The sequence below is a fragment of the Halichoerus grypus genome, chromosome X (assembly GCF_964656455.1).
Source record: "Halichoerus grypus chromosome X, mHalGry1.hap1.1, whole genome shotgun sequence".
Lineage (NCBI taxonomy): Eukaryota > Metazoa > Chordata > Mammalia > Carnivora > Phocidae > Halichoerus > Halichoerus grypus.
The window spans coordinates 33,862,890-33,888,922 of NC_135727.1; the positions used below are offsets into that span (position 1 = coordinate 33,862,890).

A 26,033-nucleotide genomic window follows, 5' to 3' on the forward strand; every position below is an offset into this window, starting at 1 on the left:
TGAGGTTTTACTAGTTTTCCATGCAGTCGCGTGCACGTGTGTGTGTAGCTCTATGCAACTACATCACATGTGTAGATTTGCATGACCACCACAACAGTCAAGATACAGAACCATTCCCAGAGCCCCTCATGGTACCCCTTATAGCCACATCCACCCCCTGCACCCCAATTCCTTATCCCTACCAATCACTAATCTGATCCTTATTTCTAATTTTGTTATCTCAATAATATTATTTAAATGGGATCCTACAGTATGTGACCTTTTGGATTGACATTTTTCACTCAGCATAATTCCCTGGAGACTCATCCAGGCATGAACAATATTTTGAATGAACAATAATTCATTTCTTTTTTTTTTTTTTTTTTTAGAGGGCAAGAGTGGGGAGAGGCAGAGGGAGAGGGAGAGAGAGAATCTTAAGCAGGCTCCATGCTGAGCATGGAGCCCCATGTGGGGCTCGATCTCATGACCCTGAGATCATGACCTGAGCCATAATTAAGAATCAGAAGCTTAACCAACTGTGCCACCCAGGAGCCCCAGTAGTTAATTTCTTTTTACTGTTGAGTGTCATTTCATGGTATGGATGTGCCACAGTTGGTTTAACCATTCACCTACAGAAGGGTGTCTGGACTGTTGCCAGTTTTTAGCTATCACAAAGAAAACTGCTATAACTATTAGCACATGTTTTTGTGTGAATGTAAATTTTTATTTCTCTGGGAAAAATGACTGAGTTCAATTTGGGATGTTTTTTGTCTGTGGACAAGGTAGCTGTGTTGCACAACTCCAAGAGGGAATATTTATACGGATGTCTATATAAATGGCTCCCCTCACTTTGGAGTTGTATAGTACTCGGTCTGCACAACCGTATAAAATAGTCTTGTCTCTGGACACCCAGGCAGAAATGTCCAAAAGACAACTGGATATAAGTTTGGTATTTGGGAAGAAGGATGCCTGGGTAATGCTGGCATAGGGTTACATGGTTAGAGGTGGAGAATACATAGAAATGTACATTGAGAAAGAAACACATGCTGTGAATAGAAAGAACACTCAGTTGTAATCAAATGCATGATTCAGTTGGATTCCTTCCATATACCTATACTGAAATATTACAAATATTTTTTATAGTAGTGAGGCTATTCTCTATCTCATTCTGTACATAATATTGCATACAATATCACCTGTACTGAATCTTTTATAGCTTAATTATGGATTCCTCACTTCCCTAAAAACCAGATGATTCTAAAATTAGTGAAAACTAATATGTCTCTAGGTCCAATTGGTGGAAAAATGACAAAAAGAAATGTATTGCCCAACAAAGCATCCAAAAGTTTTACAAGAAGAGATTAGATTATAAAAATGGGCAAAGATTCAGAGGTCTTTATCTTCTTTAGTTAAAATGAGGAACTCCTCCTAAAGTATGTTTATTCTTATGTATTCATTCTGTACATTGCTGTCATGAATCTTTCTGGTTGATGGCTAGTCTCTTTTAAACACATTTTATCTCTTGAGAGGATGTCAGATTGAGACTGAATTATGACACAAAAATTGAACCCTACTCTTAAGAGGACCACTTTTGCTACTTTTGAATTAATCCAACTGATTTTTGTGAACTCTTCCTAGAGGCTACATAGTGTGACTAAATAACTTGACAATTTGAACAAAACAGATATTTCTGAATCCATATTTTTTAATGAGTGTTGACCTTCAATGTCAAAGTGTGATTCTCTTGGAAGATTTGTTTACCCATCTACTCCTTAATTCATGAAATCTTTAGGTACTGAGCCAGTGTATAAATCAGGCATGGAAATAAACTTGTTATGTTATAAACATAACTTACTTCTGCTCAAATTGTATTACCCAGTTTAATCACATTCACTTTTTTTTTTTTTTTTTGAGAGAGAGAGTATATGTGAGCGGGGGGGAGGTGGTAGAGGGAGAGAATCTTAAGCAGGCTCCATGCTCAGCATGGAGCTGGACGCAGAGCTTCATCCCACAACCCTGAGATAATGACCTGAGCCAAAATCAAGAGTCAGATGCTTCATTGACTGAGCCACTCAGGCACCCCCAGTTTAATCACATTTAAATCAATAAAATGATTTTACCAGATTCCAAAAATTAATCCTCCCTCAAAGAACTAAAATTTACCACCATTGAGAAGAATCAAACTAATGATCTATAGACTGTGTGGATATTCTTGAAGACAAGTCCCACAAAATTTTGAAATGAGTATAACAGAGTTGGTCAAGATGGTACCTTTGAAGGACTGTTATGTGTATAAATCAATTCAGTTACATTATTTGATTGTAATAGTTATATGCTTTTGTGGAAAGAACATGGATTATGTATTAGGCATACCTGATTTCAATTACTGATTTTACCTCTTAAATAGATCTATGACAATGGGCCATTTGTTTATTTTGGTTTTTTTATTTACAGATTTTTCCCCAATTTTTTATTCTGGTGAAATACCCATAACATAAAATTTACTATCTTAATCATTTATAACGTACCGTCAGTCATATTACGTACATTTATATTGTGTGTAACCATACCACCATCCATCTATAGAACTCTTTTCATCTTGCAAAACTGAAATCCATACCCATTAAACAATAGTTTCCATGACTCCCTCCCCCAAGCCTCTGGTAACCACCATTCTACTCTGTTATGAGTTTGGTTCCCCCCTCCTAGATTCCACATATAAGTGAGATCATGCAATATTTGTCTTTCTGTGTCTGGCTTATTTCTCTTAGCATAATGCCCTCCAGATTCATCCATGTTGTCAAAAATGACAGGATTTTCTCCCTTTTAAAGGCTGAATAATATTCCATTACACACACACACACACACACACACACATTTGCTTTATCCACTTGTCCATTGATGGACATGTAGGTTGTTTCTATACCTTGCCTATTGTGAATAATGCTGCAGTGAACATGCGAGTAAAGATTATTTCTTTGAGACAGTGGTTTTATTTCTTTTGGATAAATACTCAGATGGGGAATTGCTGGATCGTATGGTAGTTCTAGTTTTAATTTTTGAGGAATCTCCATACTGTTTTTCATAATGGCTGCACCAATTTAGTGGCTGCACGAATTCAGATTCCCACAACCAGTGTATTTCATTGTATGTTCATTGGGCCACTTGTTTATCATCTCTAAGACTGTTTCATCATCTGATAAAATGTACATGATAGTTATACCCACATCATAAATGTTTTGTGAGAATCAAATGAATGAAAAGTATTTACTTATTTATTTTTAAAAGATCTTATTTATTTATTTGAGAGAGAGAGCAAGTGAGAGAACACAAGCAGGGGCGGGGAGGGGCAGAGGGAGAGGGAGAAGCAGGCTCCCCACTGAGCAGGAAGCCCGACACACAGGGCTTGATCCCAGGACCCCAAGATCATGACCTGAACTGAAGGCAGATGCTTAACTGACTGAGCCACCCAGGCGGCCCCAAAAGTATTTAGTATAGTGCTAAATATGCACCATTTTGAATACCAGATTATTGTGAAGCACTCCTATCCGAGGGTCAGTCTGCTCCTGGAGACTTTCCTTTAAGATAGAAGCCCAGGCAAGGTGAGAATTATTACACGGTAACTTAGGCCTTATGAATGGTTCTTGGGAATGATGAAGGCTAAGATTTTTTTAAAAAACTATATAATCTGGCCTTAGATCTTCCTGCTTTTAACCTCATTATGGAAATCTTGCTCAAATGCCCTATGACAAAGATGTTGGTGGCTCACAAAGAACTCTGCAGAGCCCAGTCTGGTTTCCTAGACTCTGCTATGGCCCTTCGCAGCACAGGGAATGAGCAGTACAGGCCTTGGTCTACTGTGCTCAGTTAGGGACTAAGTCAATTTGTTTTATTACTATACTAAACTATGAAGGAAACTTAGTCTCCTTCCACTTACTATAGTATCTTCTGGGTTAATCAGTCCTTTTGGATACTTCTCAGTGTTTCAGAGTTTCAACCCCCCATCTCTATGTCCTTCCTCCTCGGGATGTGACAGAGAGGGAGGAGCCATTTGATGTGGGCATCTTTGTGTGGTTCTTCATTGGTCTCTATACTAATATACTCAGTAATGCTCCCACTCCTTCAACACTGGGCACCCGGCTGGCACCTAATCAGAAATCCAGGGCTTGTGAAATATAGGGTCTATGCTCTCAGCCCATTTAAACCCAGGGTTGTTCACCACCTTGCTGTCAAGGCCCCTGTCTGCCTTTCAGATCTTCTGGATGTCAGCCACATTTTCCATCTAGCTCCTAAATGAGGCTGTCCTCCTCCAGTCTCTGCCATGCGGTCACTTTGCTCCTCAGTTGTGGCCCCATGGCAGGTCTGTTGGCTCTCCATTCAGCTATTTTCCATGTCTTCCACTGGCAACATGTGGAAACTTCTAGATCAGCCTATGCCAAGTAGGAGCTGAGGAAGACTTGGCTTCCTCTCTCTGCCTAGATACACCTTGTATCCATCTCTCTTCTGTTATGATCACCCCTTTGTTAGTGAGGGGGAATTCAGGAAAGTGATGTCTCACAGTTCCATAGACCAAATTGGGCACAATTCCACCCTGTTTTCAATCCCCTACCCCAACACTTGGTTGTAAAGTGTTTGTCAGAACTTCACTCAACCCCTCAGGTTTCATCCTTACGATGGTGGGGTGGAGGAGGAGGGAGGAACACTGCAATCTAGCCTCTTACTTTTCCTTCTTTCTCTCTCTTATCTCTCAGAATATTTCACTTTTTTTAGAGTTTTTATTTAATTCCAGTTAGTTAACATACAGTCTACTATTAATTTCAGGTGTACAATATAGTGATTAGAATGTTCCACTTTTTTCCCTGGACAGTGTACCCTTCACTTGTATCTTGTCCTGAGTTTTCACAATCTAGTAAATCTTGAGAATGCCAGTCAGCCAGGCCTGCCTCTTAAAAAAAGGGTGGGGGCGACTGGGTGGCTCAGTTGGTTGGGTATTCGACTCTTGATTTCCGCTCAGGTCATGATCTCAGGGTCGTGGGATGGAGCCCTGTGTCGGGCTCTGCGCTCAGGGCAGAGTCTGCTTGTCCCTCTCCTTCTGCTCCTCCCCCTGCTTGTGCTCTCTCTGTCACTCTAAAATAAATAGGTAAAATTCTTATATATAAAAAAAGAAAAACAACAAAAAAACCCCAGCTTCATTGAGATGTAATTTACATGCCATGAAATTTATCTATTTTAAATGCAGAGTCCAATGACTTTTTAGTAAATTTATAGAGTTGTGTAACTGTCACCATATTTCCAGTTTTAGAACACTTTCATTATCCTAATAAAATTGTTCATGCTCATTTACAGTTAAATTGCCTTCTCACCCCAAGGCCCAGGTAACCAATCTGCTTTCTGTCTCTATGGATTTGCCCATTCTGGACATTTCACATCAACTTAATCACACAACATGTGGTATTTGGTATCTGGCTGCTTTTATTTAGCACATTGTTTTTGAGGTTAGCCCATGTTTCATGTATCATGACTTTACTTCTTTTTTTTTTTTTTAAAAGATTTTATTTATTTATTTTAGAGAGAAAGAATGAGACAGAGAGAGAGAGCATGAGGGGGGGAGGGTCAGAGGGAGAAGCAGACTCCCCGCTGAGCAGGGCGCCCGATGCGGGACTCGATCCCGGGACTCCAGGATCATGACCTGAGCTGAAGGCAGATGCTTAACCAACTGAGCCACCCAGGTGCCCCATGACTTTACTTCTTTTTAAGGCTGAGTAATATTCCATTGTATGAATATACCACATTTAATTTATTTGTTGGTGGAAATTGGGCATGTTTCCACTTTTGGGTTATTGTGAATAGTGCTGCTTTGAACATTCATGTACAGGTTTTTGTCTGAATATCCGTTCTCCAGTCTTTGGGGTCTAAACCTAGAAATGGAATTGCTGAGTCATATGGTAATTATGTTTATCTTTTTGAGGAACCACCAAACTTTTTCCACAGCAGTCACATCATTTTACATTCCCACCAGCAATGTATGAGGGTTCCAATTTTTCCACATCTTTATTGACACTTGTTATAGCCATTCCAGTGGGAGTGACAGGCTTGCTTCTTGCTACATAAAAGAAATTTGGGGGAGGGGTGCCTGGGGGGCTCAGTCAGTTAAGCATCCGACTCTTGATTTCTGCTCAGGTCATGATCTCAGGGTCGTGGGATCGAACCCTGCATTGGGCTCCATGCTCAGTGTGGAGTCTGCTTCAGATTCTATTTCCCTCTCCCTCAGGCGCCCCTCAAAAAATATTTCTTGAAATAATAACTGATTTTATTCAATATGAGTGTAGTCACATGCCCAGGGAAATCAGATCACTGGCCAGAGAAATTAGAATCAAGAGGGTAAGGAAGGGAACTAAGTGTGAAGGTAGGAGTGAGGCAAAGTCTCCCACAGAGCTCTTTCCTCTTAGTGTCATCCTATAGACTGGCTGCTAAAGTCTACAGAGCAGTGGAAATAGGAAAAGGAACAATAGATTTCCAGTTACATGAGGCCAACTCAGGGAATCTGGCCCACACTAGAGGTCGCTTTTCCTTTGGCTTACCCTCAAAGTAGATCAGCTGTCCGAAGGATCCAAATGAGATAAAAGTTACCAGGGTCGACTTGGCTGCCCACGGCCTCCCACGCACCTCTCAGAGACTTGCCGTAAGTTCTACAGATTAGCCATCCCGCACAGAGGGAAATACCCATCCGGTTTGGGGAGTTGTGAACTTTGGGCTTGCTATATTTTATATCCTTTCTGGCCCCGTATTCAGCACCCAGCTCACCAGCTCATACTATGAGAGCAGGCCATAATTCCCCTATTCAGGTAGGCCTGTAACCCAGGCTCAGTTTCTGTGCTGGGGCCTTGGACTTCTTGCTGGGCCAGCACTGGGGGCGTCTCTGCCGTGCCTATACTCCAGGACCTAGGAGTTTTCATTCTGAGCCTCACTGGGGCCTCCTTGGGTCATGTCCAGCCACGGCCAATCACAGCAGGCACAGCTGATACGTGATATCATATTGGCAAGAGCAACAAAAGAAAGACAACATGGGCTCAAAGCATATAAAGAATAGGGTTAACAGGCAGGAGCCAACACTGGTGAAACACAGCATAAAGCTGTAAACATGGTGGCTCGAGGGAGAAGTGTCCCTGTGCAAGATGAAAAGGTGGAAAAAGAGCTAGTCAGAGTTCTTGACTATTGTCTGTGGGGGAAGATGATGCTAAAAGTCTTTGGTTCATGGGAATAAAGGCATCAGAAAATGAGAGGACCATCTGGAGTTTGGGGAGTTTTTCTTTTAAAAAAAAAAGATTTAATTTATTTATTAGAGAGAGAGAGAAGGCACAAGCGAGGGGGGCAGAGGGAGAGGGACAAGCAGACTCCCTACTGAGCAAGGAGTCTGACATGGGGCTCGATCCCAGGACCCTGAGATCGTGACCTGAGCTGAAGACAGATACTTAAACCGACTGAGCCACCCAGGCGCCCCTGTGTGATGATCTTTCTAAGGAGCTCTCCTCAGCTGTTTATCTCACAGTCACTTTTTAAGAATTCAGAATAAATATTTATCTTTCATCAAAATATTCCCTTAAACACATATGGTCAGCTCTTTCTTCCTATTTATCTACATCATTTTGCAGCATGTAAAATTCAAGAACATTCCAATATCTGGTATGAGCATGAGTGGCAGACCTTCAAATAACCTTTCTGTACCTTAGAGATTGGGTCAAAGAGTACAGGCTTGTTCCTCCTTTCTATTCTCCCTGCCCCCAGCTTACTTGGGGGTCTCACCACATTCACCTGGGCTTTTTATAATCTCCAGATTTCAGCTCTGATCATGATACTGCCTGCTCAAACCCTCATTCACTGTGGTTTTATAGTGGAGACATTCAATAAATAAGAGTTGAAACGAAAGAATATTCAATATAAAATTAAACAGAAGTATATCCTCCATTGTCATGTGAATAATTCCATTTTCCAAATCAATGAAAGAATGTATCATTTGAAGGCATATTTTATTTAGTTAGTTGCTTTCAAAAAATACTGAGCCACCCAGGCGCCCCCTGGAGAGTTTTTCATTAAGAAATTATAAGACTGGTCAAGAAAGTTCTGGTATCAGTTCTCTGTTCATGGCATGGCTCCCTTTTACGGCGTCAGGTCTGCCAGTGACGACCTTTGGCATGACCCTCAGAAATTACAGTCAGAAGGCAGACTGCCACCAGAGAAAGAAAGGTTGGGCATCATCAATACAGAATTATTTGAGACTTTTGAGTTTTAGTGCTTTAATTTTAAGTAGAGGATAGTAACTGGAGGCTAGCTTCCAACCCACCAGTCCATGTAGCAACACAGGCTCAGAAATGTCACATAAGAACCTTTCAGCCAATATTATGAGAGAAAAAAAATACAGAGCAAGTTAACGGCCATAAATATTTTACGGGATCCTATTAAAACAGTGAAGTTATGAGGGTCAAGAACAAAAAATAATCACAATTTGAGGGATGAAAGAGTTGAGCACCTGAATGGGTGACTCACATTCTAGGAAAGTGGTAAATGAAATAGAGGATGAAAGTGAGTACTGCAGAGCTGCAGAGTATTGACTTCATAAGGGATTTATAAATATTCCCTGTGGGCTTATAACTGGCTTTGCTGATGGGAAATTTATAAATAGAAATGTGTATAATAAAGGAAAAGCTGCCTGTTCTTTAGTCATAGTTCTAAGCAGTGAACAAAAAACTGCAGAAATGATTTTAAGCCAATGGTCCCATGAAAACACTATCAAAGTTGGGAGGTGAAGGGGCACCTGGGTGGCTCAGTTCGTTAAGCATCCAACTCTTTGATTTCGGCTCAGGTCATGATCTCAGGGTCTCCCTGCTCTGTGGGGAGTTTGCTTCTCCCTCTCCTTCTACCCCTCCCCCTGCTTGTGCGAGCTCTCTCTCTCTCTCTCTCTCAAATAAATAAACAAGGTCTTTTAAAATAAGTTGTGGGTTGAAGCTGGTTAAATTAACGTTATCAGTTTCCTCCCTATTTTCCTATGAGTTAGTGGTGCCCAAAGAGACATAAAGGGGAGTGGGAGCAAGGGGGCTGCTCTAGACACCTAAGCGGGGAAGATCCCGTCCCTCAGATTAATTTCATATGCAGAACCAGCTCCAAATCAAACAGACAGAATGTACTGAAATGCAGAGAAAATTCTTAAGCAGAAATCAAAAAATAATGAGAGTAATTTTTTGAAACGACACTGGATTCAACAACAACAATATGGTGTGTGGGAAGAACATTGGCCTAGGACTCTGTGCCAGTTCTATTCCTCAATCTGCCTCTGCCATGCACAGCAGACAATCAACATATGACACCCCCTCCTGAGCCTAAATGGCCATGACAAGATCAAAATAAGGAAAAACCTATGTTCCTACAGAATCCAGGGAAGGGAGCTATCCACATGATAAAGACTTTGCATGATTCCTGTCCCCATATCCTATTTGTTGCCTCGTGAGATTACAGGTGAAGTGACCCTATTCCCACTTTATGAGAAATCTTCTACTATTATCCCCTTTTCTCTTTTCTCTCCAGTTTCCTGTGATCTTCTGACTCATTCCCATCCCCATTTTGACTCCAGTTTCTCACATCTTAATAAACACTGTTGGGACCCCACAGCTCCGTCCTCATCACTGTAATGTTCATTAGGGGAGAAAGAAGATAAATGAGGTTAAGCAAAAACCTTGTGGTCCTGAGTTTGAATATTATACTGAAAAGTTCTTATTATCCAAACTGAAGAACCGAATAAAGCAAAGACTTCCTATTTCTTTGTTATACTTCCAAGCTCCCAACAGTAAACAGAGAATCATGGATACGTTTGAAACCAATGAAAGCAGTGTCAAAGTTGGGAGGTGAAACTGGTTAGATAAGCACCATCCTTCATTTCTTCTGTATTTTCCCACATTTCTTTTGCTGCTCACTGTATCTTTCTTTTGCCCTGTGATTAAGAATTGTGTGGTTCACAGCAAGCATCATCCTCAATGGGGAAAAGCTGAGCGCTTTCCCCTGAAGGTCAGGAACAAGACAAGGATGTCCACTGTCACCACTTTTATTCAACATAGTACTGGAAGTCCTAGCCACAGCAACCACACAAGAGGAAATAAAAGGCATCCAAGTTGGTAAGGAAAAAGTAAAACTTTCACTATTTGCAGATGACATGATTACTCAGTGTAGAAAACCCCAAAGACCCCACCAACAAACTACTAGATCTGATAAATGAATTCAGTAAAGTTATGGGATAAAAAAATCAATATACATAAGAGTTGCATTTCTATACACTAATGATGAAGCAGCAGAAAGAGAAACTAAGAAAACAATTCCATTTACAGTTGCATCAAAAATAATAACATACCTAGGAATAAACCTAACCAAAGAGGTGAGAGACCTATACTCTGAAAACTATAAAACACTGGTGAAGGAAATTGAAGATGACACAAAGAAATGGAAAGACATTCCATGCTCATGAATTGGAAGAACAAATATTGTTACAATGTCTATACTACCCAAAGCAATCTACACATTTAATGCAATCCCTATTAAAATACCAACAACATTTTTCACAGAACTGGAACAAACAATCCTAAAATTTGTATGGAACCACAAAAGACCCCGAATAGCCAAAGCAATTCTGAAAAAGAAGAACAAAACCGGAGGTATCACAATTCCGGACTTCAAGTTCTATCATAAAGCTGTAGTCATCAACACAGTATGGTCTGGCATAAAATGGACACGTAGATCAATAGAACAGAATAGAAAACCCAGAAATGAACCCATAATTATATGGTCAATTAATCTTTGATAAAGTAGGAAAGAATATCCAATGGGAAAAAGATAGTCTCTTCAACAAATGGTGCTGGGAAAACTGGACAGCAACATGCAAAAGGATGAAACTGGACCACTTTCTTTCACCATACACAAAAGTGAGTTCAAAATGGATTAAAGACCTAAATGTGAGATCTGAAACCATAAAAATCCTGGAAGAGAGCACAGGCAGTAATTTCTCTGACATCGGCCATAGCAACGTTTTTCTAGATAGGTCTCCTGAAGCACAGGGGAAAAAAAGCAAAAATGAACTATTGGGACCTCATCAAAATAAAAAAGCGTCTGCACAGTGAAGGATACAATCAGCAAAACGAAAGGCAACTCACTGAATGGGAGACGATATTTGCAAAGGACATATCCGATAAAAGGTTAGTAGCCAAAATATATAAAGAACTGATACAACTCAATACCTAAAATATAAATAATCCAATTAAAAAATGGGCAGAAGACATGAACAGACATTTTTCCAAAGAAGACATACAGATGGGGCACCTGGGTGGCTCAGTCGGTTAAGCGTCTGCCTTCGGCTCAAGTCATGACCCCAGGGTCCTGGGATCGAGCCCCGTGTCAGGCTCCCTGCTTGGCCAGGAGTCAGCTCCCTCCTGTTCATGCTCTCTCTCTCCCTCTGTTGCTGTCTCTCTCAAATAAATAAGTAAAATCTTAAAAAAAAGAGAAGATATACAGATGGCCAACAGACACATGAAAAGATGCTCAACATCACTCATCATCAGGGAAATGCAAATCAAAACTATAATGAGATATCACCTCACACCTGTCAGAATGACTAAAATCAAAGCTCAATTTAAAAACAAGTGTTGGCGAGGATGTGGAGAAAAAGGAACCCTCTTGCACTGTTGGTGGGAATGCAAACTGGTGCAGCCACTGTGGGAAACAGTATGGATGCTCCTCAAAAAGTTAAAAATAGATCTACCCTCTGATCTAGCAATCACACTACTAGCACACACACACTACTATTTACCCAAAGAATACAAAAATACTAATTCAAAGGAATACATGCACCCCCATGTTTAAGGCAGCATTATCTACAAGAGTTAAGATATAGAAACAGCCCAAGTGACCATCGACTAATGAATGGATAAAGAAGATGTGGTGTATATACACAATAGAATATTATTCAGCCATAAGAAATAATGAAATCCTGCCATTTGCAATGACACAGATGGAGCTAGAGAGTATAATACTAAGCAATATAAGTCAGAGAAAGACAAATACCATATGATTTCATTCATATATGCAATTTAAGAAACAAACAAAAATATGAGCGGAAAGAGAGAGAGAGAGATCGAGAAACAGAATCTTAACTACAGAGAACAAACTGATGGTTACCAGAGGGGAGGGAGGTAGGGGTTGGGTGAAACAGGTGTTGGGGATTAAGGAGGAGGGCACTTGTGATGAGCACAGGGTGATGTATGGAATTGTTGAATCACTCTATTGTACACTGAAAACTAATTTTAATATAACACTGTATGTTAACTATACTGGAATTTATAATTAAACTGAATTTAAAAAAATAATTGTATGGTTCATAGTACTGTAAAATAATTAGACCCATTTTCTCATGTGACAAATATATTCACTAAGGCATTTTTACATTTTGCTCGGAGGTCATATTTGTACAACAAAAAAACCTGGAATGGTTCCCAAAGTATCAATCTGTTCATCTGTGCCAAGTAAGATAGCGGAATAAACATAACCAAAGTAGTCAAAAGGAGCCAATCTGATGGTAGCATAGAGGCCTGTCCTGGTTGTGGAGACTAACAGGTAACTGTAAATCCATACTTCTACTTGGAAATCAAAAGTATGGGTTATGTCTAGATATTTGGTTTCTGGAATATCCAAACTAGGTCTTTAATAACAGACACTCTAAATCTTTAGGTCATGTTATCTCCATCCTCAAGTGACACTGAATTACAGGCAATGCATATTTTTCATAATTGACCACATTTGAAAATCCTGGCACAGAGCAGATAACCTATTTTCCTGTTGATGAAAGACCAGGTATAACACTTAGGTTGGAAATACACATTCCCAGACTTCATCCCAGAAAATACGAGACCTCAAAATGGGGAGCTGTCAATACGGTTTCTTCCTATTGCCTTTGCCAAGGATGAATGAGATGCTAACGAAAAGTTGAAATGCATCCCCTATGTTATAATGTACAGCTTCATCTTGAAGAAGTAGTTTATACATTGGCAGTTGGGGAAATCGACCTATGATAGTGTAGAATTCAGGACATGTGAGAGAGAATTATTAAAAATACTAAACTGCATGACTGAATCACTTTGCATAGTCCATAAAATTTTGGAAAGGTCTTAACCATGATGAAAAATGAACTCAGAGACTTGACAGGACTGCAAACACTAAAAGTAAATACTTTTTATTGTGCTTTGATGTAGTTACTGAGAGTTTTACTGAGTATATATAATTTTTACCTCAGTGTTGAGCAGCCATTGTGGCAGGAAAAAAATTTGGTTCTCAATATTTTTACTTATTTTTTTTAAAGATTTTATTTATTTATTTGGGGGGGGGAGGGGGAGGGAGAGGGACAGGCAGACTCTGCGCTGAGCAAAGAGCCCAACATGGGGCTCGATCCCACAACCTCAAGATCATGACCTGAGCTGAAACCAAGAGTCAGACGTTCAACCGACTGAGCCACCCAGGTGCCCCGATACTTGTGCTTCTTAAAGGATAGAGCAAGACAAAGAGATTGTTCCATTTGTTTTTGGGCTATAACAAAAGTTATTGAAAGACAGCCTCTGGATGTGTATTATTATTATTATATATTTTCTTTTCCTACATGTCTCTCTGTTCATATGATGTTGAATGTCTCATTTGAGCTTGATGAGATTGGCCAGGTTAGCTAGACGTAGAACTGGACCAACCACAAGAGGATGATTTAGGCAGGTAGAGAGTTGACATCAGGGAGATCACAGGAACCTGGCCATTGGCCATGGGCACTAAAGTCAATGTACAACACTCCCACCGATTTACGTGTTTATGGATGGATGAGTGGATAAAGAAAATGTGTGACACACCCTGGAATACTATTAGTCATAAAAAGAAGGAAATCTCACCATCTGCAACAAAACGGATGGACCTTGAGGGCATTATGGTAAATGAAATAACTCAAAGACAGATAATGTATGTTCTCACTTATATGTGGAATTAAAAAAAACCTCAGATACAGAGAGCAGATTGGTGGTCACCGGCGTCAGAGGTCGGAAGGTGGGCAAAAATGAGTTAAGGGGATCAAAAGGTACAAACTTCCAGTTATAAAATAAATAAGTCACGGGGTTATAATTTACAGTATGGTGACTATGGTTAATAATCTTCTATGACATATTTGAAAGTGGCTAAGAGAGTAGGTCTTAAAAGTTCTCATCACAAGAAAAAAAATTGTGACTATGTATGATGATGGATGTTAAACTCGACTTACTGTGGCGATCATTTCACAATACATGCAAATATTGAATCATGCTGTACACCTGAAACTAATATGATGTTATATATCAGCTATATATCAATTTTAAAAATTTCAAAAGTTAAAAAAAAATACAACACTCCCATCTCTAGGAGCACTTTGGGTTGGGAGTCAGGGCGAGACTCTAGTGTTATAGGAACTGGGTGCCAAGCAAAACTCAAGACGTACAAGAAAGTGTATTTATAGGCACTGGCGTGCAACTCAAGTGGTTTTATCAATACCAACTAGATCAGAGCCCTCTTACCAGATCAAAGTGTAGAAAGAGAGCAGAACCATCAAGCAGACTGATTTTATGAGTGGATAATAGGTAGAGTTTATTATAGTGTTCCTGTCTGTGGCCTGATTTTTACCAGAGCCTGGAGCAAGGTGAATCCTATCAGTAGGATATTGTGGCCCTGCTCATGGTATCGTCGGGAGCCCAGAATTAGTAGAATCACTGGCACTAAATCAGGAGTTGCAAACTATGACCTGCTGCCTGTTTTTGCTCGGTTCACAAGCTAAGAACGATTTTGACATTTTTAAGCGGAAACAAATCAAAAGAAGAAGATTATTTTCATGACGCACGAACATTTATGAAATTCAAATTCCAAGGTCCATAAATAAAGATTTATTGGAACAGAGCCACACCCATCTGTTTATATATTGTCCATGGCTGCTGTCGTGTTACAGTGACAGAGCTGAGTACTTACAACACATTCTACACGGCCTGCAAAGCCTCAAATATTTACTATCTTGACCTTTGCAGAAAAAGTTTGCCAACCCTGGTTTAGTGTCTAAACTCCACTGATACACAGAAATCTCGTAGCCCAATCATTAGGGCCTGATCATGTTCAATTCCCTAAGAGGTTGCAGCCAATTCTGATAGAAGTAGCAGAGAGAAGTTAGCAATCAACAAGTATGATGTTTGTGTGACTATCGAAGCATTGTCAAATAGAGGCGCTGAATGAAACAAAGTATACGAGGTAGACTTCTGTTAATCTCTGCCTTTCCTTGCCGCTCTGACAGAGGCTAGGAGTATTCTACCGCCTACATCTAGTGAGCCAAATACTGCCTACAAGAGCGGGATATTAGGCATTCCATCCTGTCAGTACAAGACACAGAATAGACATGACTGTCCACGTTCCTCTATGTCTGTTCTGTGTTCGCTGAACTGCGTCCTCTTCTCTGACGCAACAAGTGTTGGGCTAACCTCTCTGATTGGCTTTTCGCCTTGCTTTTCTGATTAGGGCTATAATTCTCACCTTGAGGTGAGATCTTCCTCTGAGTTCCAGCCTGATGGGCTGGTGCTTTGATTCTCCAAGAAATCCTTTCTTCTCTCATGGTCCCTGGGAGCTGGATTCTGCTCTGCATGGCTTCCTCTTCTAGCTGGCATCTTGCTTTAATCCCAGTAGACCATCTGATACCAGGTCTTGCCCTCAAATGTTTAGTCCTGCTGCTGTCCCTTATCCCAATGCCAGGACCTGATTGTCCTTTGAATACGGCTTGAATTTGCCTCATTCTTCAGACTCTGATTTCATGGGCTACCCACAGTCTTGAAGGTATAGTCCTACAACTGAGTTAGCCCATAGAATTTCAGTCATGCCCTTTCCAAGATTCTTTCCTACACCTTCCTTCTTCTTCCTTTTGCTGAGGTCCCAGCATGCATCATGGTCCAGTCTATATTAATTATAATAGCCAACGGATCACAGACAGACCTGGAAGGAATCTTTCAAGTTACTTATAGATGAGAAGACCAATTCTCAGGTCCCCAAAGGGGAATATACCTATCAATTCAGTCTAAGAACTAAGGAATAAGTCCCCCCCATATCCTCCAGGGAGTGCCTTGGAAATAAAAACTAACTTAAATGTGGTAAATTGTCTTTAGTGAGTCAATTCTGAATTTATTTATTTTTGATCCATCATTTTTTAAAAGATTTTATTTATTTGAGAGAGAAAGAGAGAGAGAGCCCACGAGTGGGGGGGGGGGTGGGAGGGGCAGAGGGAGAGGGAGAAGCAGACTCCCCACCGAGCAGGGAGCCCAATGCGGGACTCAGTCCCAGGACCCTGAGATCATGACCTGAGCCGAAGGCAGATGCTTAACCCACTGAGCCACCCAGGCGCCGCAATCCATCATTTTAAAAAAAGCCAAATAAACAAAAGTAAGGAGAAATCAAAATGACTGTAATAAGTCTGCCCCCCCAAAAGGAGGAGAAAGCGGAGGAAACCCATAACTTGAAGCCATCTGCAAAGAGGAGAAGTTTTGCTAAGGTGTGCCATGGCCTATTGCTTCGGTTCCCTTTTTCATTTCTTATCAGTCCTCTCGCGAACTGACTCCTTTAATGCCTAAATCTTTACAAGGAGAATCTCCAAGTAAAATCTCCCATTGTACTTGTTCAGTTACATTCCAATTTAGCAACCAGAATGTTACAGGTACTGAGAAATGAGAAAGGATTCCAACTTATCACCACTTCTGTCTCTACCCGCAGAGGCTAAATGAAAGGAGAACTGTGGTGCTTATTGGCAACTCTCCATGGAAATCAGGCAAGAATCCTGTGCATCACGGGAACGTGGTGGTGGAGTGGGAATGGAGATTTGTGTAGAACCGACCTCCCCTGGCTAATTATTCAGAACTATTTCCCTATAGGGGCATCATCCATATCTTGTGTGTGATTGCTGAACCAGACCACAGCAGAGCAGGTCCAATCAGTTAAGCAATCTTAACGATCTAGCAATGCATTTTCCCTCTGGGTTCATGCTGTTGTAAATGGTCAGAAGATTCTGAAGATAGCCGAACTGATTTGATTATCATGCCTCAAGGTTCAATGTAGCTACCATGCATAGCTCTGCCTTGTTTACGTTTATTGTAACCACTCGTCCTCTGCCCTAACACTTCTAATATATAAAAAATTTGATAACTCTTGGCTATGGCCAAGCACATGGTAGGCAGAATAAATATTTGTTGACTGGCATTTAATGACTAACATTACAAGTCATAAGAGAATAATACAGACATTGTCTTGAAAGTGGAGGATGCCTTAGATTAGGCCAGAGGTTCCTAACAGGGGATGATTTTGCTACCCATTCCTGGGGGGCATTTGGCAATGTCTGGAGACATTTTGGGCTGTCACAGCAGAGAGTGGCCTCTACCCCATAGATGCCATAGGAGTGCCACCAAACATCCTACATTGCTCAAGATATCCCCTTAAAAAAAGAAGTAGCTGGTCCAAAATGTTAAGAGTCCAAGGTTGAGAAACCCCAGATGAGGCAGATGAGAGATATGGAACGATTTGGCTTTTTTAAAAGTAGATGAGGAACAAGTAAGTAAAGCACAGAGGATTTTCAGGGGAGGAAAACGGTTTTGCAGGACACGCTAATGGTGGCTACAAGTTATAGCTTTGTTGAAGCCCATAGAATATGCAATATCAACAGGGAATCTTTTTTGTTTTTGAAGATTTATTTATTTTTTGAGAGAGAGAGAAAGAGCATGCATGCAAAGAGGGGGAGGGGCAGGGGGAGAAGGAGAGAGAGAATCCTCAAGCAGGCTCAGTAGAACCCGATGCAGGGCTCAATCTCATGACCCTGAGGTCATGACCTGAGTTGAAATCAAGAGCCGGCCGCTTAACCGATTGAGCCAACCAGGCACCCTCAACAGTGAATCTTAATGTAGACTACGGACTTTGGGTGATAAAGATATGTCTGTGTAGGTTCATCAACTATAACAAATGGTGCAGGATGTTGGTAGTGGGGGAGGCCATGTGTGCATGTGGGCAAGGGATATATGGGAACTCTCTGTACCTTCTGTTCCATTTTGCTGTGAACCCAAAAATACTCTTTACAATGGTCTGTCTTTTAAAAAGTAGATGAGTTAGCTGGAAATAAAATTTTGGTTTTCAAAAAATAGTCAGGTTGTCTTTATTCTGAAATATTTTGGAGGAAACTGGATTTATACTCTAAGGATTACCTTAGGCTTCAAACTGACAAATGTCGTGTGACATATTTTCCTAAATTAACTTTTTCTTCCCATGTAGTTTTTGTTAAAAAGGAAATTATTTCCATCAGCCTCCTTAATTAAGACCAATTTCCAGCTGCAGTTGTGGTACTTTCAAATGTATGTCTTCCCCAGCTCAGAGCCTGGTTCCATGATAGGGTTCTGAAATTGAGCTTCTGAGGATATTCAGGAAAACTTATCTGTAAATTTCCTCCTTTATTACCAGCAACAGAGAGCTGGAAAAAACAAAAAGCTTCTAGTGGACTGTTTTTGCCATGTACATGAGAGTAATTATAAATTCACTTAAATCCAATATCAAGATCTAGAAATTTCTGTGATACAGGAAGGGAAGAAAAGAGTGCTGTGAGAGAAACTTCAGTCTTCAGTCTGCTAGACTTCCTGGCAAGGGTAGTCAGTACTATCTGCTATATCCAAAATTCCATTCACAAAGCAAAGAGCAGCATGATCTTGCAGATCCAAGTTATTTCCAATAGACCAAAAATAGACTCAAGGCTATAAAAAAATCTCCCAACCAATCCTTTTTTTTTTTTTTTAAAGCAGATATTCCTCGAAATCTACTGAAATCTACTGAAATCTAAACATTATTGAGGACTTTTAACATTTGCTGGTGTTCTCATTTTTTTTTTCTTTTTTCAGTCTTCAGAAATTAAATGTCAAGCACTGTAATAACAAAGTGCGAAGATTATAAATTGAAACTCATGAAAGCGCAGGGAATGTGCAGAACTCAGAGTGACAGGACATGCGCAATCTGTATGTCCACCTATTAAAATTATAAGAAATAGTTTATCCCCAAACCAACATTATTTACTGCCTAGCATTTGGAATTTCATGCTATTATCATGGCCTACATATCATTGTGACTTTTATGAAAGGAAGATTTTTAGCTTTTGCCAAGTTCAAATACCTAGCCAAATATTTCATTCCCAGGAATTTTTTTTTTCAGTACCTAGAACCATAGTCTATTATTACGGATATAATTTATGAATCAGTAAGACTGGCTACTTCCTCTGCTGGACTCCTCAAGGTCAGGGACCATCTCTTGTTCATCTAATGGCACAATGCCTACACCGAACACTTCCTGGCATCACCAGCGAGGTCAATGAATGTGTACTGAGTTTCATTGACTATATGAACATTAACTGCTAATCATTCACATGTGAAAATCAGATTTCAAGTAATTATACATCATTAAACCCTATCTTGTGTTCATTTAAATTTCATATGTTTAGATTTTCAGGAAGTAAGAAATGGTTTTCTCATAAATGACTAAAACTTCATAAACTGTGTGCTCTGCGGATATCATTTTTTATTTGAAGAACAATTTTGACCAAGAAGTGTCCTAACATTTTTACCACATGAATTATTACATAGTTAATGGCACAAGGAACTCCATCAATGTGAAACATATATAGGATTTGTAGACTCATGCTATATTTACCCTACATTTCCCTTCCCTAAGCTGGTTCTGTCTGATCGTTAAAATTAGTACCTTGTCAGGCACCTGTCAAATGTCAATCCAGCTTGTTGAGTTACTTCTGATAATAAGATCACCAAGATCGGCTGGAATTGCTGACAGGAAAAGGATTTTTCCATAATGATATTCAGAGGATTTGTTCAGCACTTAAACTCCAATAGTATTTATTGATCTACTGCTTTGAATATTATACAGAATTCGTTTTTTGAATAGGCCTACTATGAGGGAGAACTTCAATTTCTAAAATGGCATAGGAAGAAGAGACTTTTCTTTATAGAGCTAGAATGTGGTATACGGTTATCATGACATCTTTTAGGAAATCAATACCACACACATGTACAATAAAAAAAAAAAAAAAAAACCTTGATGACAGCTGAGCAAAAGCCACTCAAGACAGAGAATCTTAAGTTCTAACTTCACTGAGTTCTCACTTGCTGTACCATGTGAATCTTGGTTTTCTTGCCTTAACTTTGGAAGGAAAAAAAAAACTTGAATTATTTTTCTACTAATGCCTTCAGAAGTGAAAGTGATAACAACTATCTGACTTTAGCAGGGGACAGAGTATTAGTGGTTTCCGTGTTTTCACCATTTCTTTCCCAGGAATGAAAGAAACGATTTGAAAATTGAAAGTAAATACACGAAGAAAGATCCACCAACATGTATACTCAAACTACGACAGTAACAACAACAGAAAAAACAAAGAAGGTGAGTATTATTCACTTGAGAGGGGCTCTAACCTTTCCCTGGGTGGAGACATTTGCAGTCGTAGTTCATGAAGACAGTGAAGGTTTGTATCTTCTAATTTAGTGATCCTCAAACTTTACTTGTACATAGTAATCATCCACAACTTTGTCATAATGTAGATTTCAGGGGTGCCTGGGTGGCTTAGTCAGTTAAGAGTCCGATCCTGGGTTTCAGCTCAGGTCCTGATCTCAGAGTCGTGAGATTGAGCCCTGTGTTGGCCTCCACACTGGGGGTAGAGCCTGCTTAAGATTCTCTCTCCCTCTCCCTCTGCTCCTACCTCCTCCTCTCTCTCCCCCTCAAAAAAAAAAAAAAAAAAAAGAAAGAAATATAGATTTCAGATTCTCTACCCCTGGAGATTCTGATGCAAAACTGGTATTTGAAATTGGGATCTAGTCCTGTCCTCAAGTGATGTTTCTAAGTTTTTCTTAGATTGAGATATAATTCCCATACCATTCAAATCCACCCATTTAAAATGTACGATTCTTGGGGTGCCCGGGGGGCTCAGTCGTTAAGCGTCTGCTTTCAGCTCAGGTCATGGTCCCAGGGTCCTGGGATCGAGCCCCGCATCGGGCTCCCTGCTCCGTGGGGAAGCCTGCTTCTCCCTCTCCCACTCCCCCTGCTTGTGTTCCTTCTCTCACTGTGTCTCTCTCTCTCTGTCAAATAAATAAAATCTTTAAAAAAAATTTAAAAAATGAAATATATGATTCCAAGTTTCTTTAGTATATTTACAGAGTTGTGCAACCATCATCACAATCTAATTTGAATATCTTCATCACCCCAAAAGAATACCCATACCTATTAGTATCACGCTTTATTCACCCCTTCCCCCGGGCCCTGGCAAACAGTCCTCTACTTTCTGTCTCTATAGATTTGCCTATTCCGGACGTTTCATATAAATGGGATCGTATAATGTGTTCTTTCTGTCAGGCTTCTTTCACTTTGTGTTTTCAAGGTTCATCTATCCAGTAACTTCCATCAGTACTTCATTCTTCTCAGTGCCAAGTAATGTTGTGTTGTGTGGCTCTATCACATTTTTGTTTATCCATTCATCCGTCAATGGACACTTGGGTTGTTTCCATTTCTTGACTATTATGCATCATGCTGCTATGAATATTCATATTCAGGTTTCTGCATGGACATGGTTGCTAAGTGCTTTTTAAAAAAAGACTAGAAAACTTTATTAAATTGAGGGAACATTTCTAATTGAATACTTTTTGTAGAGGCACCTGGGTGGCTCAGTCGTTAAGTGTCTGCCTTCAGCTCAGGTCATGATCCCGGGGTCCTGGGATCGAGCCCCGCATCGGGCTCCCTGCTCAGCAGGAAGCCTGCTTCTCCCTCTCCCACTCCCCCTGCTTATGTTCCCTCTCTCGCTGTCTGTCTCTGTCTGTCAAATAAAATCTTTTTTTTAAAAAAAGAATGCTTTTTGCGGGTAGCCATTGGCAGTCCCTACAAACTGATGACTGCAGTGACCCATCAGAGCAGTGGCCAGCGACTGGTAAGGGTTAAAGGCTTTCAGAGGAACAGTGATGATAGAATAGTTCATATTCTGTGGCAGCTGGAAAAGACCAAACAGAGACCAAAGAAAGAATGCAACTTTTTATCCTTATTAATAGAAAAAATATAAAACTGAGTGACTGGAAGAAGCAAACCAGACCTCCATAAAGTGTCTGATCTCATCTGCCTTCTGACATGGTCAATAGCATAGTTTTTTTATAGTAGTTTTAAAGCAAAAGGAGGAAAATTCAGATGCAGTTAACCTAACCAGTTCGTTGTGTTAGAAAAATATCCAACTGCCTAAGAGGAAACGGATTCGTTAGAATAAGAAATGAACATAAAAATACAGAAAGACGGGGAGGAACGCTGTTATTCCACCCCCCACCCCCCGCCCGGCACATCATGAAAGTAGAGAGAGCAATTCACATAAAACCTCAGCTACACTGTGCCTTTTGTTCTGCTCTTCCTCATGCCATTCATGGCGCTAACTTAGTAGACTTTTCTGGCTGAAAGCAGGCCTAGTATGTCAGGCCTTTTAAACAGCCTCTTAAATGCACGAATGGACTAAAATCTATGGTGGGAGTCCCAATATCATCCATGTAGAGTTTAGGCCTAGAATAGCCTAATCATCAGGAATTTAGGATTTGTTATCTCTCCTATAATTAAAAAAAATGATAATGAGTTTAATTTACTGGGACCTTGTTCAACCATGTTTCTCTGGTAGCCACAAAAATCAACCACTTTTAAAAAAGATTTTTTATTTATTCATTTGAGAGAGAGAGTGACGGCAGGAGCAGGGGGGAGGGTCATTGGGAGAGGGAGAAGGAGACTCCCCGCTGAGCAGGGAGCCCATTTTTGGCTCCATCCCAAGACCCCAGGATCATGACCTGAGCTGAAGGCAGACGCTTAACCGACTGAGCCACCCAGGTGCCCCCAAAATCAACCATTTTTAATTCACTCTTTTCCCAGCTGCCTTAACCATCAACAATTTTTAATTCACTCTTTTCCTAGCTGCCTTAACCTCTCGCAAGACAGCCAGCTAGACTGTGAACAAACTCTGATTCAGTTGTCAAAAAAATTGATTTTTAAAAATCTATCACTTTGGGCACCTGGGTGGCTCAGTCTATGAGTGGCTCAGGTCATGATCCCAGGGTCCTGGGATCGAGTCCCGTGTCGGGCTCCCTGCCCAGCAGGGAGTTTGTTTCTCCCTCTCCCTCTGCCCCTCCCCACTGCATGCTCGCTCTCTCTCTCTCTCTCAAATAAATAAATAAAATCTTTAAAAAAATCTGTCACTTTGAGTAACACTGGCTGATCTTTAGGCCTTTTCACGAACGTGGTCCTATGGTTCTTTTGTAGGCAAAAGTAGGCTATGGGGATCTAAGTTTTTTTTCAACTTAGGAGAAATTAGTAATAAGGATGAAAAGAGCCCTGTTGACTTATCAAATTAATAATCAGCAGCACTATTATCAAAGAAGATTAAGATATGATCCTTGCCCTGGAGAGCCAATACTCCTGCTGAAAATAGCAAGACACATGCATCACGGAGTTCGAGAATACCATAATATATTATAATATCTCTGCCAAAGGAATTCAGACATGGGAGAGATCAACATGGGCTCAAACAGTTAAAGATGACATTGTAGATAAAGTAAGATTTAAGCTGGGTCTGAAGTTTGGGGAGGATTTGATCAGAATAAGGGAAGAGTATTTCTGGAACGGGCAACGGTGTGAACAATGACTGAGCTGAAAGATTTAACATAATGTGGACTGGAGGACACATTCTCAGAAACAGATGAGAAGCGAGGCTCTATAAATTGGAGAGCCAGATTATAATGAGCCTTGGAAATTAGGCAGACATCCAGAAACTTCTCCTACTGAAACTGGGAGAGTCTCACCAGGGCCGGCTGTGTCCAACTGGATTTTACTCAAAGAGAGCTGCCTGACTATTAGAGAAGTCAAAACCAAGAGTGGGGATATAGGGAAGAGGGTGGATAAGGAACTTGCAGATGTGGCCGATCCCATTCAAAGAATAATTAACAAGTGCATTCCAGACATTGGTTCGGGTGCTTTTAGGGGTTATAAGGATGAACAAGAGTCCCTGATCTCATGGAGTTTACTGGGCAGACATGCGTATTACTGATACCTGGAAGAAAGTCATAAATGTTTTAAGTACAAACAAGGAACAAATGGGGGCACAGAATACACATTAAATCTATCACAGTAAGAGGAAAAAGTGACTTTTTCATTCAATTTTTAAAAATTTTTTTTATTTATTTATTTGACAGAGAGAGACACAGAGAGAGGGAACACAAGCAGGGGGAGTGGGAGAGGGAGAAGCAGGCTTCCCACGGAGCAGGGAGCACGATGTGGGGCTTGATCCCAGGACCCCGGGATCATGACCTGAGCCGAAGGCAGACGCTTAACGACTGAGCCACCCAGGCGCCCCTTTTTCATTCAATATTAACAATATCAGTCTTTTAGCACTGGCAGTGTTTGACCAAGGTAGGGGAACCAACAAGTACGACGGAACAAAGTAGGATGTGTTTGGGGAAAGGCAAGAAGCTTAGCAATCCGATGCAGAGAAGAACAGTATAGAGTTGGGTGAAAGCTGAAAAAGTTGGTGAGGCCCAGAGAGAAGGAAAAGTCAGGAAGAAGAATTTGGACTTAGCCGATGATTTGTAGTCACTGTAAGTTCTTGAGGGGGAGTGAATTGGCATTCTCATATTTATTGAATCTACTCTATGAAAAGCCCCAGGCCACGAAAGGAGTGTGTATGAGTAATTACCCTGGCAACAGCATACAGAACAGATCTGAAAGCGGGTGATATTGAAGTCAGAAAGGTCAACCAGGAAGATGTCTAGATTACTCTGTAATCTAAGGGTAAAGAGAAGAGAGCAGAATAGTGGAAGGGAAAAGGAGAGAAAGGAATCAATACATGAGCCACATTTCAAAGGAAATTGTGTGAAGACTTGCTGGCTACTTGCATACATGCTATAAAGTAGATGAGGGAGCTAGAGATGCCTGATGTATAGAGCCCCAGTGATTAGGAGACTCTTAGTTTCCACCGACAAACACAGAAATTATATTACAAGAATTAACTGAGTTGGGGTGGTTGGGTGCTATGGTGTTTATTTACAGTTCATTCAAAGTGTCAGGAAACCAGTACTCCATTGGATTACTCTGACTAAAACATGGATCTGGGAGATATTTGAAACATGAGATTAAATGAATTTCTGAGGAATGAAGGAAGGAAAGAAACAAATAGTTTTTGAATGTCTTTTATGTTCTGGACAATGAATGTGGAAAAGAAAGGTAGAAGTGTGAAGAATAGGGTCTTGGGCAAAAGTCCAAAGTTAAGGGACAGGAGAGGGGTCAGCAAACAAGAAGGACTAGAAATTGTCAAAAATGTAGAAAGGGGGGGCGCCTGGGTGGCTCAGTCGGTTGGGCATCTGCCTTCTCCTCAGGTCATTATCCCAGGGTCCTGGGATTGAACCCCACATGGGGCTCCCTGCTCAGCGGGGAGTCTGCTTCTCACTCCCTCTGCCCCTCCCCTGTTTGTGCTTGCTCTCTCTGTTTCTCTCTCTCTCTCAAATAAATAAATAGATAATCTTTTTAAAAATGTAGAAAGGGAATTTACACACAATGCTGTCTCTGAAAACAAAGAATAACTTGAAGAACACAGGGAAGGATCAAATAATTTGAGTATTTGGAAAGATTAAAAATGAGCATAAAAGCTTTGCATTTGGTAAGGATCCTTGGTGACACTGAATTCAATTCCATCTCACAAATACTTCTTGCACATCTCCTATGTACTTAGCAACAGAGGCCTAAAAACACCCTCATGGAGAATATAGTCTAGAAGAAAGACAAGTAAACCATCAATTACAAGACAATCTGTTAAGTTCAACATGGGGAGACATAGGGTACTAATGTAGCACATAGGGAGGGCCACCTATCTCAGACTGGAAGGATCTGGAAGGCTTTTC

General features: G+C 40.5%; 1 long non-coding RNA gene across 1 annotated transcript in view; it reads left to right on the forward strand.

Annotated features, from left to right (window-relative positions):
* LOC118534338 (uncharacterized) overlaps nucleotides 1-26,033 on the forward strand; it is a 173,070-nt gene that overhangs the window by 96,307 nt on the left and 50,730 nt on the right. The gene's annotated exons all lie outside the window — the stretch shown is intronic.